The sequence below is a fragment of the Electrona antarctica genome (genome assembly GCF_951216825.1).
Source record: "Electrona antarctica genome assembly, chromosome: 4".
Classification (NCBI taxonomy): Eukaryota; Metazoa; Chordata; class Actinopteri; order Myctophiformes; family Myctophidae; genus Electrona; species Electrona antarctica.
In genome coordinates, this window is record NC_136809.1 from 833,192 (window position 1) to 847,421 (window position 14,230).

General features: G+C 46.9%; 1 protein-coding gene across 2 annotated transcripts in view; it reads left to right on the plus strand.

The window, feature by feature from the left end:
• The window catches only part of LOC306922266 (calpain-1 catalytic subunit-like), a 68,399-nt gene that overhangs the window by 15,081 nt on the left and 39,088 nt on the right, over positions 1-14,230 (plus strand). The gene's annotated exons all lie outside the window — the stretch shown is intronic.

Genomic DNA, 14,230 nt, shown 5'->3' on the forward strand with positions numbered 1-14,230 from the left:
GAAGGTGTTCTCACACGTAGCTGAGGATGAGAAGGTGTTCTCACACGTAGCTGAGGATGAGAAGGTGTTCTCACACGTAGCTGAGGATGCTCCAAATGTAATACTGTGTTTCAGTGCGATAAGCACGCTTGGCATGGCTTGGAGAGGCGCAGAATAGCTGTAGGATCACAGCGGGGGTCCATTTCTCTATAGCGCTGTAGGATCACAGCGGGGGTCCATTTCTCTATAGCGCTGTAGGATCACAGCGGGGGTCCATTTCTCTATAGTGCTGTAGGATCACAGCGGGGGTCCATTTCTCTGCTGTAGGATCACAGCGGGGGTCCATTTCTCTATAGCGCTGTAGGATCACAGCGGGGGTCCATTTCTCTATAGTGCTGTAGGATCACAGCGGGGGTCCATTTCTCTATAGTGCGCTGGCGTTGCACCGCTGTGCTGAGAGACTTGACAGGCTCCGTCTTAAATTACATTTTAACTCATTTTAACGCTACATTTTTATATAACAGCTTCAGATCCTGGATGATTCATCCACCTATTTTTATTCAGTCCTAATTCAGTCGAATGTCATGATCACTAGTTGCTGCTTTCCGACCAACTGCCGATGGGACCACAGGCTTGATCTACGCCGTATCACCGCACTGGGCTCCGATCGGAGCCCTTGTGTGTAAGTATTGCTCTGTGCAATAGATTAACCTCTACTTCTACGTTCTACTACATCAGATCATTTCTACTGTCCTACACCAGACCACCGCAGCGGGCACCATAACGGTGCCCATGTGTGTACGTAACGCTCTGTACACCTCAGCCAACGTTAGCCTTCGCTAACAACAACATCCACTTCCTAGCCCTAGCACAGTGTACTGGCAATTATTTCTTGTTTTCCTCAGAATGACTCCGACTCCACTCACCCCAGAGGACTCCGTGTCCGAGTTAAGATCCCAGCTCCACTCCATCGAGGACCTCCTGGCAGACATCCTCAGAAGAAAATCATCGGTCCTTTCTCGACTGAATGAACTAGAGGCAGCCAAACGCTGATCGAATAAGATCCACGATCCATCTCCAGCCAACTCTCCCTACTGGGCATCAGTTGTAAAGAAGGGTAGAAGGGTTTCTCTCCCGTTGTTTTCACCCATCCAACTGGCCAACTGTTTATTCTGTTGTGGCAGCGGTGGCCGAACGGATAGCGGCGCGGTCTAGATACCGGAAGGTTCCCAGTTCGAACCAGCCGTCCGACACGTTAAAAATTACCACCGCTGAAATGCCCTTGAACAAGGCATCAACCACTACGATGAAATGTGTTCTATGAGCAGGGCCTGGCTGGAAACAAGTTCTTGAGCTTAGCCCAGATACCCTGGGTAAATATAGATTTCATTTCATTTCATTTCATTTCATTTCATTTCATTTCATTTCATTTCATTTCATTTCTCTCCACTTGCAACAGCAGAGAAAGTTGATGGTGGGGAGCTACCGCCGGCTAGCGATATGCTAACGGTAGCGTCTGGGGTTGCTATGGTCACCCATTCACGTGGTGCCCAACAACAACAGCTCCGTTCAAATCCCAACTCCACTCGGAAGCAAAACTGCACCTCGCTGACTCCAAAAAAGGACCACAAACGCAGCAGACAGTGTTCTCCTCCATATTATCCTTCACCTCTTGCCGTCGCCAACCTGTCCGAGCATTCTTCATCTCCACCGTCCACTTCCAACGGGGAAATGGACACAGCTGTTCTAAACAATGACGTCACCATCCCAGCTGAGACTGTAGTCAGTAACCCCGCCCCACCCACTCCGGTCAACGGTCAAAGTTATTCCTACTACTACTACTACTACAGAAATTCATGCTGGTCATGTCAGCCCCCTTCATATATCGCCCCCAAAGTATCTCCTTGTGGGAGATAGTCTGGTACGACATGTAGCCATCCCACATGGTATTACATACTCATTCTCTGGTGCAAAAATCAAGGACCTACATACACACATCCCAGCTATTCTCCAGCATCATACATCGGTCCATACTGTTATTATTAAGGACCTACATACACACATCCCAGCTATTCTCCAGCATCATACATCGGTCCATACTGTTATTATTAAGGACCTACATACACACATCCCAGCTATTCTCCAGCATCATACATCAAGGACCTACATACACACATCCCAGCTATTCTCCAGCATCATACATCACATCCGCATCATACACCATCAGCATCATACACACATCCCAGCTATTCTCCAGCATCATACATCGGTCCATACTGTCATTATCCATGTAGGACTAAATGACATCAAATCAGGGCCCGCCCAATCTGCACAAGTACAGGATTATGAGACTTTAGCCAATTTCATTGAAACTCTGAAGAAAAACTGCATTTTCTCAGGCCTAATGCCAACACTCAGTGGCCTAATGCCAACACTCAGGCCTAATGCCAACACTCAGTGGCCTAATGCCAACACTCAGGCCTAATGCCAACACTCAGTAGGCCTAATGCCAACACTCAGTGGCCTAATGCCAACACTCAGTAGGCCTAATGCCAACACTCAGTAGGCCTAATGCCAACACTCAGGCCTAATGCCAACACTCAGTGGCCTAATGCCAACACTCAGTAGGCCTAATGCCAACACTCAGTGGCCTAATGCCAACACTCAGGCCTAATGCCAACACTCAGTGGCCTAATGCCAACACTCAGTGGCCTAATGCCAACACTCAGTAGGCCTAATGCCAACACTCAGTAGGCCTAATGACAACACTCAGTAGGCCTAATGCCAACACTCAGTAGGCCTAATGCCAACACTCAGTAGGCCTAATGCCAACACTCAGTAGGCCTAATGCCAACACTCAGTGGCCTAATGCCAACACTCAGTAGGCCTAATGCCAACACTCAGTAGGCCTAATGCCAACACTCAGTAGGCCTAATGCCAACACTCAGTGGCCTAATGCCAACACTCAGTGGCCTAATGCCAACACTCAGTAGGCCTAATGCCAACACTCAGTAGGCCTAATGCCAACACTCAGGCCTAATGCCAACACTCAGTAGGCCTAATGCCAACACTCAGTGGCCTAATGCCAACACTCAGTAGGCCTAATGCCAACACTCAGTGGCCTAATGCCAACACTCAGTAGGCCTAATGCCAACACTCAGTGGCCTAATGCCAACACTCAGTGGCCTAATGCCAACACTCAGTAGGCCTAATGCCAACACTCAGTAGGCCTAATGCCAACACTCAGTGGCCTAATGCCAACACTCAGTAGGCCTAATGCCAACACTCAGTAGGCCTAATGCCAACACTCAGGCCTAATGCCAACACTCGAGGCCTAATGCCAACACTCAGTAGGCCTAATGCCAACACTCAGTGGCCTAATGCCAACACTCAGTAGGCCTAATGCCAACACTCAGTAGGCCTAATGCCAACACTCAGTAGGCCTAATGCCAACACTCAGTAGGCCTAATGCCAACACTCAGTGGCCTAATGCCAACACTCAGTAGGCCTAATGCCAACACTCAGGCCTAATGGCAACACTCGAGGCCTTATGCCAACACTCAGTAGGCCTAATGCCAACACTCAGGCCTAATGCCAACACTCAGGCCTAATGCCAACACTCAGTAGGCCTAATGCCAACACTCAGTAGGCCTAATGCCAACACTCAGTAGGCCTAATGCCAACACTCAGGCCTAATGCCAACACTCAGTAGGCCTAATGCCAACACTCAGGCCTAATGCCAACACTCAGTGGCCTAATGCCAACACTCAGTAGGCCTAATGCCAACACTCAGTGGCCTAATGCCAACACTCAGTAGGCCTAATGCCAACACTCAGTGGCCTAATGCCAACACTCAGTAGGCCTAATGCCAACACTCAGTGGCCTAATGCCAACACTCAGTAGGCCTAATGCCAACACTCAGTGGCCTAATGCCAACACTCAGTGGCCTAATGCCAACACTCAGTAGGCCTAATGCCAACACTCAGTAGGCGCTCTGAAATATTCAGCCGTCTATTCAGCACCAATAACTGGATTCAAAATGTCTGTGTTACCTGTGGGTATGTCTGTGTTGCCTGTGGGTATGTCTGTGTTGCCTGTGGGTATGGCTGTGGGTATGGCTGTGGGTGTGGCTGTGGGTGTGGCTGTGGGTGTGCCTGTGGGTATGGCTATATTGATCATTTTGACTCGGTTTGGAAGAAACCTCAGTTATTTTATGACAATATTCATTTAAATTACAAGGGGAAAGAAATACTGGCCTCTAACATCACCCGCCAGCTCACCAACAGTGTCACTACATGACGCCAATTACTAACAACACATCCCCTTCCTCCACATTTCCACTCCCCTCCACTACAAATTGCCATGGCCCCCTCTGTTATCCCTGTTATTATATCTCACCGACCCCGTAATATTAGACACCTGCATCATGTTCCACCCAAAACATGCCTCCAAACGCTTCCACAGGTTCCCACTGCTGGAAGTTCTGTTGGCCCGCAATCATTTAAATTTGCGCTGCAAAATGCCCGCTCCATTAATAATAAGTCATTTATTTGGAATGATATTTTCAAAACAAAAAAACTAGATTTTCTGTTTCTCAGAAACATGGCAGAAACCAGAGGACTACACCTCATTGATTGAGCTCTGTCCAGCAGATTGTTCGTTCATCAGTGCTCCCAGGAACACGGGTCATACAGGGGGTGGCCTAGCAGTGGTCCACAAGGACCAATTTTTAACCCGGACAGTGAGTTCTGGTTCCTTTTCCTCTTTTGAGCTATTAATGGCCAAAGTAGGACGCTCCAATCCATTTTATTGTGTTTTAATTTATCGCCCTCCTGGTCCAAATGGTTCTTTTTTGACTGAGTTTAGTAATTTTTTAACCTCTATTATCAAACTTGAGAGGATCATAATGTTAGCTGACTTTAATATCCACATTAACGATACCACAAATAGCTTTGCAGTTAATTTCTTAAGTATCACAGAATCATTCAATTTCACTCAGCATGTGTTAGGTCCCACACACATTAGGGGAAACACTCTGGACCTTGTCTTCTCCCTAGGCTTGGATATCCATGACGTCTGCACTGAGGAACTCTCTGTGACAGATCACTATTTTATTTCCTTTAATTTGTCTTTTAATACTAATTATCCAATCAGCAAGAGAGAGAAGCTCTCACGCCTAATAAATGAGTCCTCCACTGAGAACTTTGCTTCAGATTTTGACAGCACACTAGTTTTAGAACAGCCTTCAACAGACACTGAAAGTTTGATTAACTCTTTCAACTCGCACTGTTTGGCCATTCTAGATAAGGTTGCTCCCCTAAAAACCCGATCTGTCCCCTCTGTTAACTCCTCCCCTTGGTTAACTGAGGCAACTCGCTCCTTCCGAAGGAAATGTCGGAAAGCTGAACGCATCTGGAAAGCCAACAAGCTCCAGGCTGACCGTATCAAGTTAAGGGAGCTTTTAATCCAGTATAACAGTCTCGTCAGGGATGTGCGGGCCTCTTATTTCGCCAACATTATCGCCCTCTAGCAAGAGAAATCCTAAAATCCTGTTCAACACAATCAACAATATTGTCAGCCCTGCCCCTCCCACCATCCCAGTCTCTTCTAACAAAGACTGTAATGATCTTCTGTTATTTTTCATACACAAGGTGCACACAGTAAGAGCTAGCATTACCCCTTCCTCCTCCCCCTCCCTCCTTGTCTTACCCGGCAGTCAACCCTTTGCAGTTTCTCCTCCATCTCCCTGCAAGAATTGACTGACCTTGTGAGGTCGATGAAGACATCTTCCTGTCCGCTAGATGTCCTGCCCACATCAATGCTTAAGGATGTCTTTTCATCTGTAGGCCCCTGCCTACTCTCTATAATAAACTCATCACTAACATCCGGCCGTGTCCCATCTAATTTAAAAAAAGGCAATCATTCAACCCTAACCACCCAACACAAATCTGGACCCATCCCTACCAATAAACTACAGGCCAATATCAAAACTATCTTTCATCTCTAAGGTTTTGGAAAAGGCAGTGGCCAATCAGCTCACAAACATATTAAATCAACACAATATCTGCGACAAATACCAATCAGGCTTCCGTAAAATTCACTCTACAGAAACAGCTCTACTTAGAGTATCAAGTGACATCATGATGTCATCCGATGTTGGTGATTGCTCCATCCTGGTGTTGCTTGATCTAAGTGCAGCCTTCGACACCGCAGACCATCGTATTTTAATTGACAGGCTCAGGACGTGGGTCGGTGTCTCCGGGACCGCCTTCTGCCTAGCAGCAGGCTACACCTTCATTGATAATTTTGATGATTTCTTTTTAAAGTATGACCTCTTCAAAAGGGATGGTCTCCATCCTAATTTGAAAGGCACAAGACAGTTACTTTCCAATTTCATCCATTGCATTGCCTTTAATGTCAATGTTAACACTCTTTGACACATTGAACATGCTGTATATCACCCTATCACCTCTGCCTCCACTCACTTCCATATTCCTGTACTTATCAGTAAGAGGCCCTGCGTGCTGCTTCATCCTCTATCTACAGTACATTTCACTAACCTAGTCAGACCTGCAATTCATCACAATCACCCCCCCACACTACTCCAGCCACCACCCCAATTTTAACGTCTCTTTTAAATGTCAGGGCTTTGAAGGAGAAATCCTTTTTATGTCAAGATTGTATTATGTCCAATAACCTGGACTTTTTCTTTATTACAGAGACGTGGTTGAAGGAAGGCCACGTGGCCCCTCTTACGCCAGGGCTCCACCGGACGCGTTGCGTTGCGTCTGCGTCGCGTCAAAAAACGCACCGGTTCAATTTTAATGCACGCGTCGCGTCTCCGTCAACGCGGGCAGTGGAGCCACCCTTCATTGATTAAAAAGGGAACATTCCCTGACGGTGACGGAGACGCGACGCTGACGCGCCCGGTGGAGCCCGGCCGTTACGGAGACCCTGCCCCCTGGCTTTGCTTATTTTAATGAGCCTAGAGTAACCTCCCGTGGTGGTGGTCTTGCCGTTATTTTTAGAGACAATTTTAAGTGCTCCCGAATATCCTTTGGTAGTTTTTCCTCATTTGAAAGTCTTAGCTTTCTAGTAAATTGCAAGACACCCTCCCTCCTAGTCGTTTTAATCTATAGGCCCCCGGAAAGCACCGGTTTTCTAGATGAGTTCTCTGACCTCTTATCACTCATTATGCCAAAATATGACAGACTCCTTCTGGTTGGTGACATAAATTTATATGTCTGCTGTCCCTCCAAATCTGTGCAAGCAGCTGATTTTATCACACTTTATGAATCATTTAATTTGGTTCAATCTGTTACTGGTCCCACTCACTTGAAGGGCCACACACTTGATTTGATACTCTCATTTGGTTTCTCTGTAAATACTGTAATTATCACAGATTTCCCTCCATCTGACCACAAATCTGTGTCCTTTCAAACCCTGCTTCCTTATCCTGCTCCCAAGCCCCTTTTATCGTCCTGCTCTCGTGTTTTTAATGCAAACTCTGCCGCCCGTTTTAAAAATGCCTTCCTAGCTGCTCCGCCCTACATCGCTGCTCAGCCTCAACCCTCTGTGAATGAGCTGCTCCGCCCTACATCGCTGCTCAGCCTCAACCCTCTGTGAATGAGCTGCTCCGCCCTACATCGCTGCTCAGCCTCAACCCTCTGTGAATCAGCTGCTCCGCCCTACATCGCTGCTCAGCCTCAACCCTCTGTGAATGAGCTAGTAGACCATTTTAACAGTAATTGCATACACATTTTGGACAAAATAGACATAAAAAACCAATCACCTTGCGTTGGTTGAACGATCACACAAATGAAATGAAAAGACAGTGTCGTAGAGCTGAACGGAGATGGAGAAAGGATAGGCTAGCCACATCCCACAATATGCTTAAAGAAGCCATGGCTGATTATCAGACCGCAGTCAAAGAGGCAAGAAATGATAATTTTTCACGTATAATTAGTACACAAGTTAATAACCCCCGGGTACTTTTTCAGACCATCAACTCGGCAATCAACCCCCCCCCCCAGTCAACCCCTTGAAGCATCACCAGAAAGGTGTGAAGAGTTTCTCACCCATTTTTCAAGTAAGATCTTAACCATCAGACAACAGATTATCCCTGAGAATGCCCCGCCCCCCTCCCTGCTATGTTCACTCATTTTGAACCAGTCTCCCTGTCAACCTTGGAAGAAATCATATCTCACATGAAATCCTCCACCTGCACTCTGGATTCCATCCCAACCAGATTTTTTAAGGAGATTTTACATGTTTTAGGACCCAACATTTTAACCATCGCTAATTGCTCTTTATCCACGGGTATTTTCCCCTCTAGTTTTAAGGCTGCTCTTGTAAAACCCCTCCTGAAGAAGCCAACACTAGACTCCTCTGTTTTAGATAATTTTAGACCAATTTCTAATCTTTCTTTTTTATCCAAAATTTTAGAAAAAATAGTTTCAAATCAGCTTATTTCATTTATGAATTTCAATAATGTTTTTGAGGACTTTCAATCTGGGTTCCGTGCCGGTCACAGCACGGAAACAACTCTTTAAAGGTCACAAATGACCTTCTACGTGCTGCTGATTCCGGGGATTGTTCGATTTTAATACTTTTAGATCTTAGCTCGGCGTTTGACACTGGATTACTCCATTTAATTAACCGTTTGTCAGAGTGGGTGGGGGTCAGAGGCACAGCCCTTAACTGGCTGCGCTCCTACCTCTCTGATAGGAGCTTTTCGGTGGCAATTGGGGATGCAAAATCCTCCCAGATCCCCCTGACCTCCGGTGTTCCTCAAGGTTCAATCCTAGGCCCATTATTATTTTCTATTTATATGCTCCCACTTGGCCATATTATAAGAAAACATAAAATAAACTTTCACTGTTATGCAGATGATTCTCAGCTCTACATCCCCCTCAAACCTGGCAGCACAGATATATCCCTAATCCTAGCTTGTTTATCAGACATCAAGTGCTGGATGTCCCAGAACTTCCTCCAGCTAAATGACTCTAAATCAGAAATCCTCCTCTTTGGCCCCCCAAATTCCATCCCCGCTTTCCAGTCACAGCTTGGCAACCTGTCCAATAACATAAAAAATGCAGCCCGTAATCTAGGCGTGATGTTCGACTCCAGTCTCTCATTTAATCAACAAGTCACTAAGGTTGTACAGTCCTGTTTCTTCAAGTCACTAAGGTTGTACAATCCTGTTTCTTCAAGTCACTAAGGTTGTACAATCCTGTTTCTTCAAGTCACTAAGGTTGTACAATCCTGTTTCTTCCAACTCCGTAATATAGCAAAAATAAAATCATTCATCTCATTCCCTGACCTTGAGAAGGTAATCCATGCTTTCATCACAACACGCTTAGATTATTGCAACTCACTATATTGCCAGATTGACCTCATTAGACCGTCTGCAACTGGTTCAGAACGCTGAATCCTCATTAGACCGTCTGCAACTGGTTCAGAACGCTGCTGCCAGATTGACCTCATTAGACCGTCTGCAACTGGTTCAGAACGCTGCTGCCAGATTGACCTCATTAGACCGTCTGCAACTGGTTCAGAACGCTGAATCCTCATTAGACCGTCTGCAACTGGTTCAGAACGCTGCTGCCAGATTGACCTCATTAGACCGTCTGCAACTGGTTCAGAACGCTGAATCCTCATTAGACCGTCTGCAACTGGTTCAGAACGCTGCTGCTCCTCATTAGACCGTCTGCAACTGGTTCAGAACGCTGCTGCCAGATTGCTGACCAGCTCCAGGAGATCCTGCCACATCACCCCCATCCTGTCTTCCTTGCACTGGCTCCCAGTAAAGTATAGAATTCATTTTAAAATCCTTGTCATCACACACAGAACCCTCCATGGCCAGGCACCCCCATATATCTGTGACTTACTCCACCCATATATTCCCAGAAGGTCTCTGAGATCCTCATCCCAAGCCCTGCTGGTCGTTCCACCCACAAAATGTATAACTAAAGGTGATCGAGCCTTTGCTAGTTACGCCCCCAGGTTATGGAACAACCTCCCGGATCACCTGAAATCTGTGGCCTCTGTGGACCTTTTTAAAAAGTATTTAAAGACCCACCTTTTTAGACAGGCCTTTGTAACATAGTGCTGTACTGATTTCTTGATTTTTACCAGTGCCTTCTTTTTTGTCTTTTTCTTTGCTTTATTCTTATTATTTTTTATTCTTATTATTCACTTTTACTACCATTGACATGTTTTGTTTTTATCTCGAGCCTCCACTCGAGACTCCACCACAGCTGTGTTGGTGAGCTCTAACAGTGGTTTTACCTTCTGTACATCCAAAAAGTGTTTACTGGCTGGGTCAAGGGCACACATCGCCTCAACAAGTTGGCTGTTCCGTTCACTAAATCGTGTTTTCATCTCTCCAGTAACACTGTCTAGTGTGCTGAAGAAGAGCCTCTTGCATTCTGCCTCACTGCCTCTCTCCTGCTGCTCCTGGCCTACTGTGCTCTCCGCAACATACTCGCGCAGGTGTGCAGGGACTTGACACACACTCTTTGTAGTGGCCATTATTAACAGCCTTTCACGCACCTCGTTAGCTTCATTCAAAAAACGGAGAACAATTGACACATTCTCGCACCCAGTAGGATCCTTTGTCCCATCCACCTTCAAAGTGTACCAGCTATCCCCTATTTCTTCAACTATTTCGCTGGTCACAATGTCACTCATTAGAGCTATGATTTCGTTCTGAATTTCGTGTGACGTGTATGTGGCATTTTTGGGAATGTGGGTATATGCCTTCGCTAGTTCTGGGTCTTTCCTTAGCGTGTAATCCATCATTGACAAAAAAAAGTCTCTCGACGCCATATCATCAATGCTCCCTCTCAGCGGTTGCTGGTGTGTCACAAGAAACTCAATGACATCCATGATCACACTGAAATACAAGCGGTTTCTTGCCAGTTTCCCCTCGTTTACAAGGGTGGAGACCTCTGCACCTGTTACTTTACCAGCACAGTATTCCTTCCATAGCGAAGTGCATTTCATATGTTCCTTGCTGGATGCATGTCTAGCAAAACCTTTTCAGTGAAGGCTTTGTCTGCATTTGCACTAGAACTGATGTGAAACCATGACATGGATAACAAACCCCGATGTGAAACCATGACATGGATAACAAACCACCGAACCGAACCGATGTGAAACCATGACATGGATAACAAAAGGACCGATGTGAAACCATGACATGGATAACAAACCGATGTGAAACCATGACATGGATAACAGAACCGATGTGAAACCATGACATGGATAACAAAAGGACCGATGTGAAACCATGACATGGATAACAAAAGGACCGATGTGAAACCATGACATGGATAACAAAAGGACCGATGTGAAACCATGACATGGATAACAAAAGGAACCGATGTGAAACCATGACATGGATAACAATAGAACCGATGTGAAACCATGACATGGATAACAAACCGATGTGAAACCATGACATGGATAACAATAGAACCGATGTGAAACCATGACATGGATAACAAACCGATGTGAAACCATGACATGGATAACAAAAGGAACCGATGTGAAACCATGACATGGACAACAAAAGGACCGATGTGAAACCATGACATGGATAACAATAGAACCGATGTGAAACCATGACATGGATAACAAACCGATGTGAAACCATGACATGGATAACAAACCGATGTGAAACCATGACATGGATAACAAAAGGAACCGATGTGAAACCATGACATGGACAACAAAAGGACCGATGTGAAACCATGACATGGATAACAATAGAACCGATGTGAAACCATGACATGGATAACAAACCGATGTGAAACCATGACATGGATAACAATAGAACCGATGTGAAACCATGACATGGATAACAAACCGATGTGAAACCATGACATGGATAACAAACCGATGTGAAACCATGACATGGATAACACTAGAACCGATGTGAAACCATGACATGGATAACAGAACCGATGTGAAACCATGACATGGATAACAGAACCGATGTGAAACCATGACATGGATAACACTAGAACCGATGTGAAACCATGACATGGATAACAGAACCGATGTGAAACCATGACATGGATAACAAACCGATGTGAAACCATGACATGGATAACAGAACCGATGTGAAACCATGACATGGATAACAGAACCGATGTGAAACCATGACATGGATAACAGAACCGATGTGAAACCATGACATGGATAACAGAACCGATGTGAAACCATGACATGGATAACAGAACCGATGTGAAACCATGACATGGATAACAAAAGGCAGCATCAGAAACCACGGAATATTCCAGCCACTCACGTTCATTATACCAGGTTCTTTTAAATGAGCGTGCTTTATTATACAACGTTCTAGTTGGGTATGATTGTAGCACTACCTGTGCTGGTTTCTCCGTCCCCAAATCAACCGGCACACACCCAGTCCCAGCAGCAGCAGGGCATGAGCGAGGGGGCTGAGGCAGCGGGTGTGGCTGGCTCACCGGCGCCGAGGTGGAGGGCTTTTCCATGGGGGGAGGAGGCGGCATTTCTTCGGTCTCTGAGTCCTCGGGGCCGGCATCGGTAGTGTTATTATTTACTTGCCTCCGCACGGGTAGTTACAGTGCCAGTGACAGTCTTTTCTTTATTTTTACTACCTCCTAACCACCTCCTAACTACCTCCTTTTACTACCTCCTAACCACTTTCTAATGTCCATTTTCCAATGTCTCTATGTAGGCTCCACAGAGAAATTTGTTTTTCGCGCTTTCCACTTCCCGGTGGGTGTAGTCTAGAGGACGTCACTAAACAGCTCTGTGGTGCTGACTGCTCTGTGGTGCTGACTGCTCTGTGGTGCTGCTGACCTGCTGCTCTGTGGTGCTGACTGCTCTGTGGTGCTGCTGACCTGCTGCTCTGTGGTGCTGACTGCTCTGTGGTGCTGACTGCTCTGTGGTGCTGACTGCTCTGTGGTGCTGCTGACCTGCTGCTCTGTGGTGCTGACTGCTCTGTGGTGCTGCTGACCTGCTGCTCTGTGGTGCTGACTGCTCTGTGGTGCTGCTGACCTGCTGCTCTGTGGTGCTGACTGCTCTGTGGTGCTGCTGACCTGCTGCTCTGTGGTGCTGACTGCTCTGTGGTGCTGACTGCTCTGTGGTGCTGACTGCTCTGTGGTGCTGCTGACCTGCTGCCCTGTGGTGCTGCTGACAGCTCTGTGGTGCTGACTGCTCTGTGGTGCTGACTGCTCTGTGGTGCTGACTGCTCTGTGGTGCTGACTGCTCTGTGGTGCTGCTGACCTGCTGCTCTGTGGTGCTGACTGCTCTGTGGTGCTGACTGCTCTGTGGTGCTGCTGACCTGCTGCTCTGTGGTGCTGACTGCTCTGTGGTGCTGACTGCTCTGTGGTGCTGACTGCTCTGTGGTGCTGCTGACCTGCTGCTCTGTGGTGCTGACTGCTCTGTGGTGCTGACTGCTCTGTGGTGCTGCTGACCTGCTGCTCTGTGGTGCTGACTGCTCTGTGGTGCTGACTGCTCTGTGGTGCTGACTGCTCTGTGGTGCTGACTGCTCTGTGGTGCTGACTGCTCTGTGGTGCTGACTGCTCTGTGGTGCTGACTGCTCTGTGGTGCTGACTGCTCTGTGGTGCTGACTGCTCTGTGGTGCTGACTGCTCTGTGGTGCTGACTGCTCTGTGGTGCTGCTGACCTGCTGCTCTGTGGTGCTGACTGCTCTGTGGTGCTGCTGACCTGCTGCTCTGTGGTGCTGACTGCTCTGTGGTGCTGCCTGCTGAGCAGTGGCAGCGCCGCAGCGGGCACTCCGGGCAGGTGATTTTAACTTAGGATTAGAGCTCGCTGCAACCAGCAAAATACAATTATATGCTATATTACTGGGGGGGAAACTGTGTGTTTCGATACGGTTATTGTGATCTCTATGACAATTATAATATTCCGAATATATTTTTGGTATTTTTGGTATTTTCATAACTTTTCATAGAACATAAACTGAGGGTGCACATTTTTAAACTCAGGGTGCTATGCACCCCCAGGCACCCCCGTGGCGCCGGCCGTGAGTCTGGGCCTGGCGTTACCAGACTGCTGCCTCTCGCAATGTTCAAATGCTTCCGTCATACAGTCTGGAGCAACGGAAGCTCTGATCATGAGTAAAATATAAACGCTTCCGTCGTACAGTCTGGAGCAACGGAAGCTCTGATCATGAGTCAAATATAAATGCTTCCGTCATACAGTCTGGAGCAACGGAAGCTCTGATCATGAGTAAA